We start from the raw sequence: 8,291 nt of genomic DNA on the forward strand, positions 1-8,291 counted from the left end.
GGAGGAGGAAGAGGAAGAGGAAGAGGAGGAAGAGGAGGAAGAGGAGGAAGAGGAGGAAGAGGAGGAAGAGAAGGAAGAGGAGGAGGAGGAGGAGGAGGAGGAGGAGGAGGAGGAGGAGGAGGAGGAACGATTAAGAAGAAAACAGATTTGGTGAAAGCGCAGCACGATTAATACTGACATTATCTCATTTAAATACACCACCGCCCCGGAGGTTCATTTCAGTGCCATTTAGGAGTTGCCGACGAGGAAGCCAAAGCTGAGGCTTTCCTGGCGATGACGACGGTGGGGTCCGCCACTAGTAATCACCGTGCCCTTATTTCCCCCCCCACCGCCTCCACCCCTCCATCCCGATCGGCTCTCCAGGGACAAACAGAGGCCCCTGGTCGCTGCCCCTGGGCTGCCTCCCGCTGCGCTCGCCACCAAAATCCCCACGACACCCGCTAGTCAAACCGAAGCCCAAAGCCACACGGGGCGCGACCCGAAGCCACGCAGGTGAATTCACCTGGCGGCCCCCGTCCGCACCCAACACACCGGTCACCTGGCGGCCCTCCCTCCCTCGCACGCCGCTCCCTACCTGTCCCTCCCGGTCCCTTCGGTTTCGGTGTCAAGTGCCGGGATGGGCCGAGCGAGGTCTGTGGCGCGCCCGGCCGGGATGGTCAGGATGCCAGGGCGGGCGCTGGGGACCCTGGGCTCGGGACCCGCCGCAGGACCCGCGGGGAACCTGGGGACTGTGGAGCTGGACGGCGCCCAGCGGCGGCGAGCTCACCTGCTCCGGGCCAGGTGTGATGGGGACGGCGCCCAGGTGAGCGCGGGGCCGTGACGCAACAGCGCCGCCTCGCGGCCACCCGAAGCAGCGGCGCTCGGGGGCGCTGGACCCGTCAGGATCAGAGGTCCGGGCGCTGATGTGCACGCTCCACCCAGGGCTTGCAGGGGTTGCAAGGTAGGATTGACCCTGAGGAGGCCCAGAAGGAAGAAGCGAAAACTAAATCCCAGGAGTAGATAAGAAATCGTACATTCAGCAAACCTTTTTTTTTTTTTTTTTTTTTTTTTTTTTTTTGCAGTACTGGGGATGGAACCCAGGCGCATTCTGCCTCAGAGCAACCCCCCAGCCATATTTTTTATTCTTTATTTAAAAACAGGGTCTTACTAAGTTGCAGAGGGCCTCATAAGTATCTGAGGCTGTCCTGGAACCATGATCCTCCTGTGTCAGCCTCCAAAGTATGGGATTACAGCCATTCACCACTACGCCTAGCTTATTTTTGTTTAGTGATTTTGGTAATACTGGGGACTGAACCCAGGGCACTCTACTTTTCTAGGCTGCACCCCCATCCCTTTTTATTTATTATTTATTTTTATTTTATTTATTATTTATTTATTTGTGGAAATGGCATTCCTGGAAGCCCTTCTACTTCCGAGCTACACTCCCAGACCTATTTTATTTTGTTTTGTTTTGGTTTTAATTTGGAAACAGGCTCTCCTAAGCCAGTGCGGCTGGCTTCGAACCTGCCTCCCAAGCATGGGGATTACAAGCGTGCACCACCACACCTGGCCCTTTTTATTTTTTAGCTTGAAACAGGTTCTTGCTAAATTACCATATGCTGGACTTGAACCTGTGATCCTCCTCTTTGTCTCCCACATACTAGGATCACACAGGGGTCACATCATGCCCAGGGTGCATGCCTACTTATAAACCCATCTGTGTGGGCTCTCCTCTGAGGAAAAGTATAAAGGGTGCTATGGTACCTGCCAATGTGGGATTTAAGATGGCAGAAAACACTCGAGAAAAATACATAGTTGAAGGAACTCCAATTTTTGTTTTTTTTTAGGATGGAACCCTGGGGCATTCTATTTCAGAGCTGCCCAGCCCTATTTTTTATTCTTTATTTGAAACACGGTCTCACTGGGTTGCAAATGGCCTCATTAGGTAACTGAGGCTATCCTCCTGTCTCAGCCTCCCAAATGCTGGGATTACAAGTGCGTGCCACCACCCCCGGCAGATATTCACACAGTACTTGGTGCCCCCCTGACTCCCCTCCCCACAACAATGAGTGTCCAGGTTGCCCAGGCTACATTCACACTTAGACACATATTCGGATGTAGCTCCTCCATCAATCAACCTCAGCCTTCTTCCTCTCCTACCCTTCCTTTCTAGCTCTACTGAGGTTTCCCCTCCATTGTCTGGAGTCCCTCTCGTATCCCCAATACTCCCTAGTTTGGGCATATTAAGAAAACATATGTCCCTTCTTTTCTGTGCTTGGCTGATCTCACTTAATATAATGTTCCCCAGGTCTTTCCATCTTCTTGCAAATGATATGATTTTGTTCTTTATTTCTGAGTAGAATTCCATTGTATTTCCCTCAATTTTGTAATCTATTCATCTGTTGATGGACACCCAGGTTGGTTCCATATTTTGTCTATTGCAAACCGTGCTGCTACGAACATGGGTTTTGAAATAGGATCTTGCTAGGTTGCTGAGAGTCTAAATTGCTGAGGCTCGTCTTGAACCTCAACAATTTAGTGAGGCTCTCTGCATCCTAGCAAGATCCTGTCTCTACCTTCCAAGTATTGAGATTACAGGCGTGGGCCACAGTAAGAGGTGACATATGTTCAGGTCAGTTCATTTGGCTTTTATTTACTAGTTATGACAGAAGGAATGGTAAGAACAACCGATGAATAAAACTTTATTTTCTTTTCTATATTTTGGTTTTGCGATACTGGGGATTGAAACCAGAGGTATTCTACCTCTGAGCTGCACCCCCAGCCCTACTTTTTATTATTTTATTTTTATTTTTTTCTTGGTAGTACTAGGGTCCCTGGAAACCCTTCTACCTCTGGGCTATACTTCCAGACTTATCTATTATGGTTTTTTTTTTAAATTTGGAAACAGGGTCTCTCAAGCCAGCGAGGCTGGTTTCAAACCTGCTCAATCCTCCTATTTCTGCCTCCCAAGCGCTGGGATTACAAGCGTGTGCCACCACGCCTGGCTATTTTTTTTAAAAGTTTGAAACAGGATCTCACTAGGTTGCAGAGAGCCTCACTAAATGTTAAGGCTGGCTTTGAACCTGCCATCCCCCTGTCTCAGTTGCCCAAGTACTGGGATTACAAGTATGTGCCACCATGCCTGGATGCGTGCGTGCGTGCGTGTGTGTGTGTGTGTGACTGGAAATCGAACCCAGGGGCTTCCAAATCAGAGCTACACCACCCCTATTTTATATAGAACGGGGTCTCACTAGGTTGCTGAGGGTCTTGGTAAGGCTAACCTTAAACCTGCCATCCTCCTGTCTCCAAAGTTCTGGGATTACAGTTGTGCGCCACCATGCTCAGCTTTTTTTCTTTTAATTGAGGTCAAATTTATGTAACATAAAACCAACCGTTAGCCAGTACACATATGTGTGTCTGTACACGGGTGTATACATGCATAGTATTTAGTATTGAACCAAGGGGCACTCTGAACTATCTCTGCAGCCCTTTTGATAGTTTTTGACTGGAAACAGGGTCTCACTAGGTTGCCCAGGCTGGCCTTGAACCTGCAGTCCTCCCAAGTACTAGAGTTACAGGTATGCATCACCATGCCCGGCAATCATTAGCCATTTTAAAATGTATAATTTGGTGGCATTTAGTTCAATTTATTGTTTTACTTTTTATCTTTAGTTTTCGCAGTGTGGGGATAGAACCCAGGACCTCACACATGCCAGGCAAGTGCTGTACCACTGTGCCACACCCCTAACTCCCTATCCTCTTTTAAAAGATTTCTGAATAAAATAAAAATTTCAACAGAAAAAGAAATCTAGAGAACAGAGCACCTCAACCTCTAAACATTCTGTATTGCACTACAGCCAGATTCATCCTGTCCAGTTGGAGGGCGGTTTCTATTAAGTGCTCTCAGTGCTCAACAAATTGACACCTATTCCAGTTACCTAGGACCCCTCTGCCTTTTTTTGGGAGAGGGATACGGGGATCTGAACCTAGGGTATTTCTACTTCTGAGACCCTGTTTCAAAATAAAGAATAAAAATAGGGCTGGGGGTGTAGCTTGGAGGTAGAATGCCCCTGGGTTCCATCCCCAGTACTGCAAAAATAAAATAAATAAAATAGGGGTGGGGGGTGTAGCTTGGGAGACGAATGTCCCTGGGTTCAACCCACCAGTACCACTGGTGGCAGCGGGGGGATCCCGGGAACCAGGAGTGGTGGCACATGCCTGTAATCCCAAGTACTTGGGAGGCCGAGATAGGAGAATCAGTTTTGAGTCCAGCCTCAGCAATGTAGGGAGACTCTGAGCAACCTAGTGAGGCTGTTTCAAGTCAAACCTAAAAAGGGCTGGGGGTGTAGCTCAGGGGTAAAATGCCCCTGGGTTCAAGCCTCGTTACCACTCTCTCCCCGCACCTTGACACACACACACACACACACACACACACACACACACACACACACACAGGGACAGACTGATTCTGTACAGTGAGTTCAGTAACTGGCAGATGGACAGACAAACTCTACCCATGGAACCTAAGAGACCCCAGCAACAGACTCATACAAGTATGGCCGTATCTGTTTTTGGCCAAAGTAGAAGAGCAATTCTACAAAGAATTTTCAACAATGGTCCTGGAATAATTGAGACATCCACAGGTAAAAACCTGATGTGCCGGCTAAATTTCACATCTTACATAAAAATTATCTCAGAGAAAAGAAAACACGGGAGAAAATCTTTTAAGACCTAGATTATATAGTTTTTGTGCTATGACATCAAAAACACAAACCATAAAACAGTCAGTAGATTTCACCAAAGTCAACAATTTTTGCTCTGAAATTCTCTTAAGAGAGCAAAAAGACCTGCTACAAACAGGGAGAAAAATGTTTACAAAACACATATTGAACAAGACTCATCGGGATTACATGAAGAACTCATAATTTGGACTAAAAATTCTCATAAAGCTGCTGTGGTGGCGCATGTCTGTAACCCCAGTACCTGGGAGTTTGAGCTAGGAGGATCGCAGGTTCAAGACCAACAGCAACTTAAAAATATACCTTGTTTCAAAATAAAAACTAGAGAGGGCTGGGGTTGTGCTTGGAGGTAAAATGCCTCTGGGCCCAACCCCCAGTGGCACATTCACATACATGCACACACAAAAAAAGTCTAATAAAAAATTGGTAAAAGGCCGGACGTGGTGGGGCACGCTTGTAATCCCAGTACTTGGGAGGCTGAGACAGGAGGATCACGCAGGTTCAAAGCCAGCCTCGGCTAGTGAAGCTCTTGGCAATTTAGCGAGACCCTGTTTCCAAATAAAATATAAAATAGGTCTGGGAGTATAGCTCGGAGGTAGAAAGCCCCTGGGTTCCACCCCCAGTCTCACACACACACACACACACACACACACACACACACACACACACACACAATGGTAATTAAGACATTTTATCAAAGAGGATCACAGATGATATCAAGCACATAAAAGGCATTTTTCATTAGCCGAAAGATAAAAGTGGCAATAGCAAAAGCTGACGGGAATGTGGTGCGGCGGCGTCCCCAGGCTTGCTGCCGTGACGCTCAGAGGACGTGGCTGCTGGGTGCTCCTCCAAGCCGGCCAGAGCAGGGCACGGGCTGGCGTGGCGCGGACGGCAGCGCTTCATTGTCAGTTCTGAAGGCTGGGTGTCGGAGGACACATGCTGGAGGGTTTGCGACCCCGAGGCCTCCCCCCGGCTGGAGATCACCCCGAACGTGAGATCACCCCGTACGCGTGCGGCCCCCGCCCCAGGACACCAGTCATACTGGACAGGCCCTGCCCCGATGGCCCCATTTTAACACAATCACTCCCTAGGAGACCTTATTTCCAAATATGGTCACATATTCTGGGATACTGGGGGTCAGAACTTAGGCTTATGAATTTTGAAGACACCGTTTTGGAAATTATCATAGGACTTTTATCCTGAGAGATGCACATACACACACTTGAATTATTTCCAGTATTTTTATTGCTTAAGAAGTTCTCAACTAGAGAGAGGGACTTTTGGAGATACTGGGGATTGAACCCAGGGCCCCATGCACACGAACCCAGCACTCCATCAGGGAGCTACCTCCCCAGCGCTGAGCACTCTTACGGAAGTCGCCTGGCCCCTGCTTGTGCAAGGCCTGGTGAATTCAACAGATCAAGGTATGCAAGGACGGTACAGATGCCTCTCCACTCACCCCCTTGTCAACAGAATCCTGTCTTGCGGGGCTGCAGGCAGCGACCTGCCAGCTAAGCTCTGCAGGGCCTCCGTCACACCACAGACTCCCGTCCCCAACTCAAACTCTGGGCGATTCTCATCAAATCAAATCAAAACAAAGCACTCGGGGCAAGGCACAGAGCTGATGAGTCCACCACTGCTGCTGACAAGATCCCGCACTTCTCGGAGACTGACATTAGCACCCGTTTCTAGAGTATACTGTGCTTCTCTGGAGGCAAGAGTTAAGTTTTAACTTTCCCTTTCAAGGGAGCCAAGAGCTCGCTTGGTTTCCAGGAGCTCCTGTCTAGGTCGGCTCTGATAGCTCAAAACCTCAAACAAAATATTAGCCTTTTTCTGTTCCAAGAAAGTACTTCCAACAATGGCACCTTTGCAGTGAACACAAAGCTCTGTAATACTCTCCCAACTGAGGTTCCCAAGACAGGAAAACATTAGGTGTGTGTGTTACTGGGGGTTGAAACCAGAAGCACTCTATGCGTGCGTGCGTTTTACTGGGGGTTGAACCCAGGGACACTCTATCTCCAGCTGCACATCTAGACATTTTTGTTTTGTTTTGAAACAAGGTCTGGCTAGGTTGCTGAATCTCACTACGCTGCTGAGGCTGTCCTCAAACCTGCAATTCTCCTCTCTCAGCCTCCCAAGTACTAGGATTACAAGCGTGCGCCACCACACCCAGCCCAGGGATCAGTCTTAATGTACATTTATGAGCATATAGTAGGCTCTTAAGTATTTTGAGTTGTGTAGTGTTACTTCCTAATAGGTGCTGTGCCATCAAATACGCCCAACTCCTGGGCTTCAAACTAACACTGACCACAGCCCCTCGTCCATTGGGGCTCTTCCCTCACGAGAAAAGTCTGTATTTATTGAAAGGACGAGTCAGAGCCTTGTTCCCTGCTGTATCTGACTTCAGCCCATCCTCACGCCTGTCACATCCAACTTGTGTCCTTTACAATGGCACTGGTACTCACTGCCAAAGCTTGTTCTTTCCTCAACTCACTGCTTCGTCATGATTTTTCTCTAGAAATGGGATAGCTATAACCCTGAAATGGAAGTAAGGTAGTATTCAGTGTTCACAAGTGCAACTTTAAAAAACCCTCAATATTCAAGACTCGCAGAATTATGAAGAGCCATATCCTATAGTCAACACAAACCAAGAGCACCGTATAGGTGCTGATAACAGGAAAGATGCTAGGTGGAAAAATTTCACTGACACAAAGTGTACAGTACATTTTCAAAACATCTTTATGTTTTAACTACTCCATGCTAAAATTGCTTTCAAATGAGCAGGAACAAGTTGGGTGTCTTGGCACATGCCTGTGATCCCAGTACTTGGGAGGCTGAGACGGGAAGATCACAGGTTTGAGGCCAGCCTTAACAATGTAGTGAGGCCCTGTTTCAAAATAAAAAATAGGGCTGGGGTTGTAGCTTGGAGGTATAGTGCCCCTGGATTCAATCCCCAGTCTCAGTATCTGTCTGTCTCTCTCTCTCTCACACACACACACTGGCAGAAGAGGAAAATGTAGAAAAGGCTTGGCTGGGCAATACAGTAGAATTGCTGTACAGAATTTTAAAGACAAGTATCGAACGATTGTTTTAATTCATCAAGGTAAGCACCATTAAATTCTCTCCTATAATGTGCACGGTTTTGCTAAACACATACAGACTCAAGAACCGTTTTGTAGCTTGTAAGGTAACAATGTGCTGACCCTCCACTCCACTTGCTCTTAACATGCCACCTCTGAAGCCTGCTCACTCCGCCTGCAACCTTCTTCCCTCTAGACAATTAAAGGCCAATTTACTAACTTGCTCCTCCTCTCAGAATCCCATTTGTCAGGGAGGCCTGCCCGGATTAGAACAAGCACCCCTCCAGTCAGCTCCCATCTCCACGGCCCTCATCAAGTCCTATTTCCCCTGACAGCACAGACTGCCATCTGGTGCCACTTTTCTACAGGCAACTGGTCAACCCAGGCTCCCCGCACTTGCCTAGGGCAGAGGCCTGGGGAGAGTACGGCAGATCTGAGAGTGACGCGCAGCAGTGACAGGGCCTTGCCTTGAGGAATGAGGACAGTATCC

This window comes from Muscardinus avellanarius (assembly GCF_963383645.1).
Source record: "Muscardinus avellanarius genome assembly, chromosome: 11".
Classification (NCBI taxonomy): Eukaryota; Metazoa; Chordata; class Mammalia; order Rodentia; family Gliridae; genus Muscardinus; species Muscardinus avellanarius.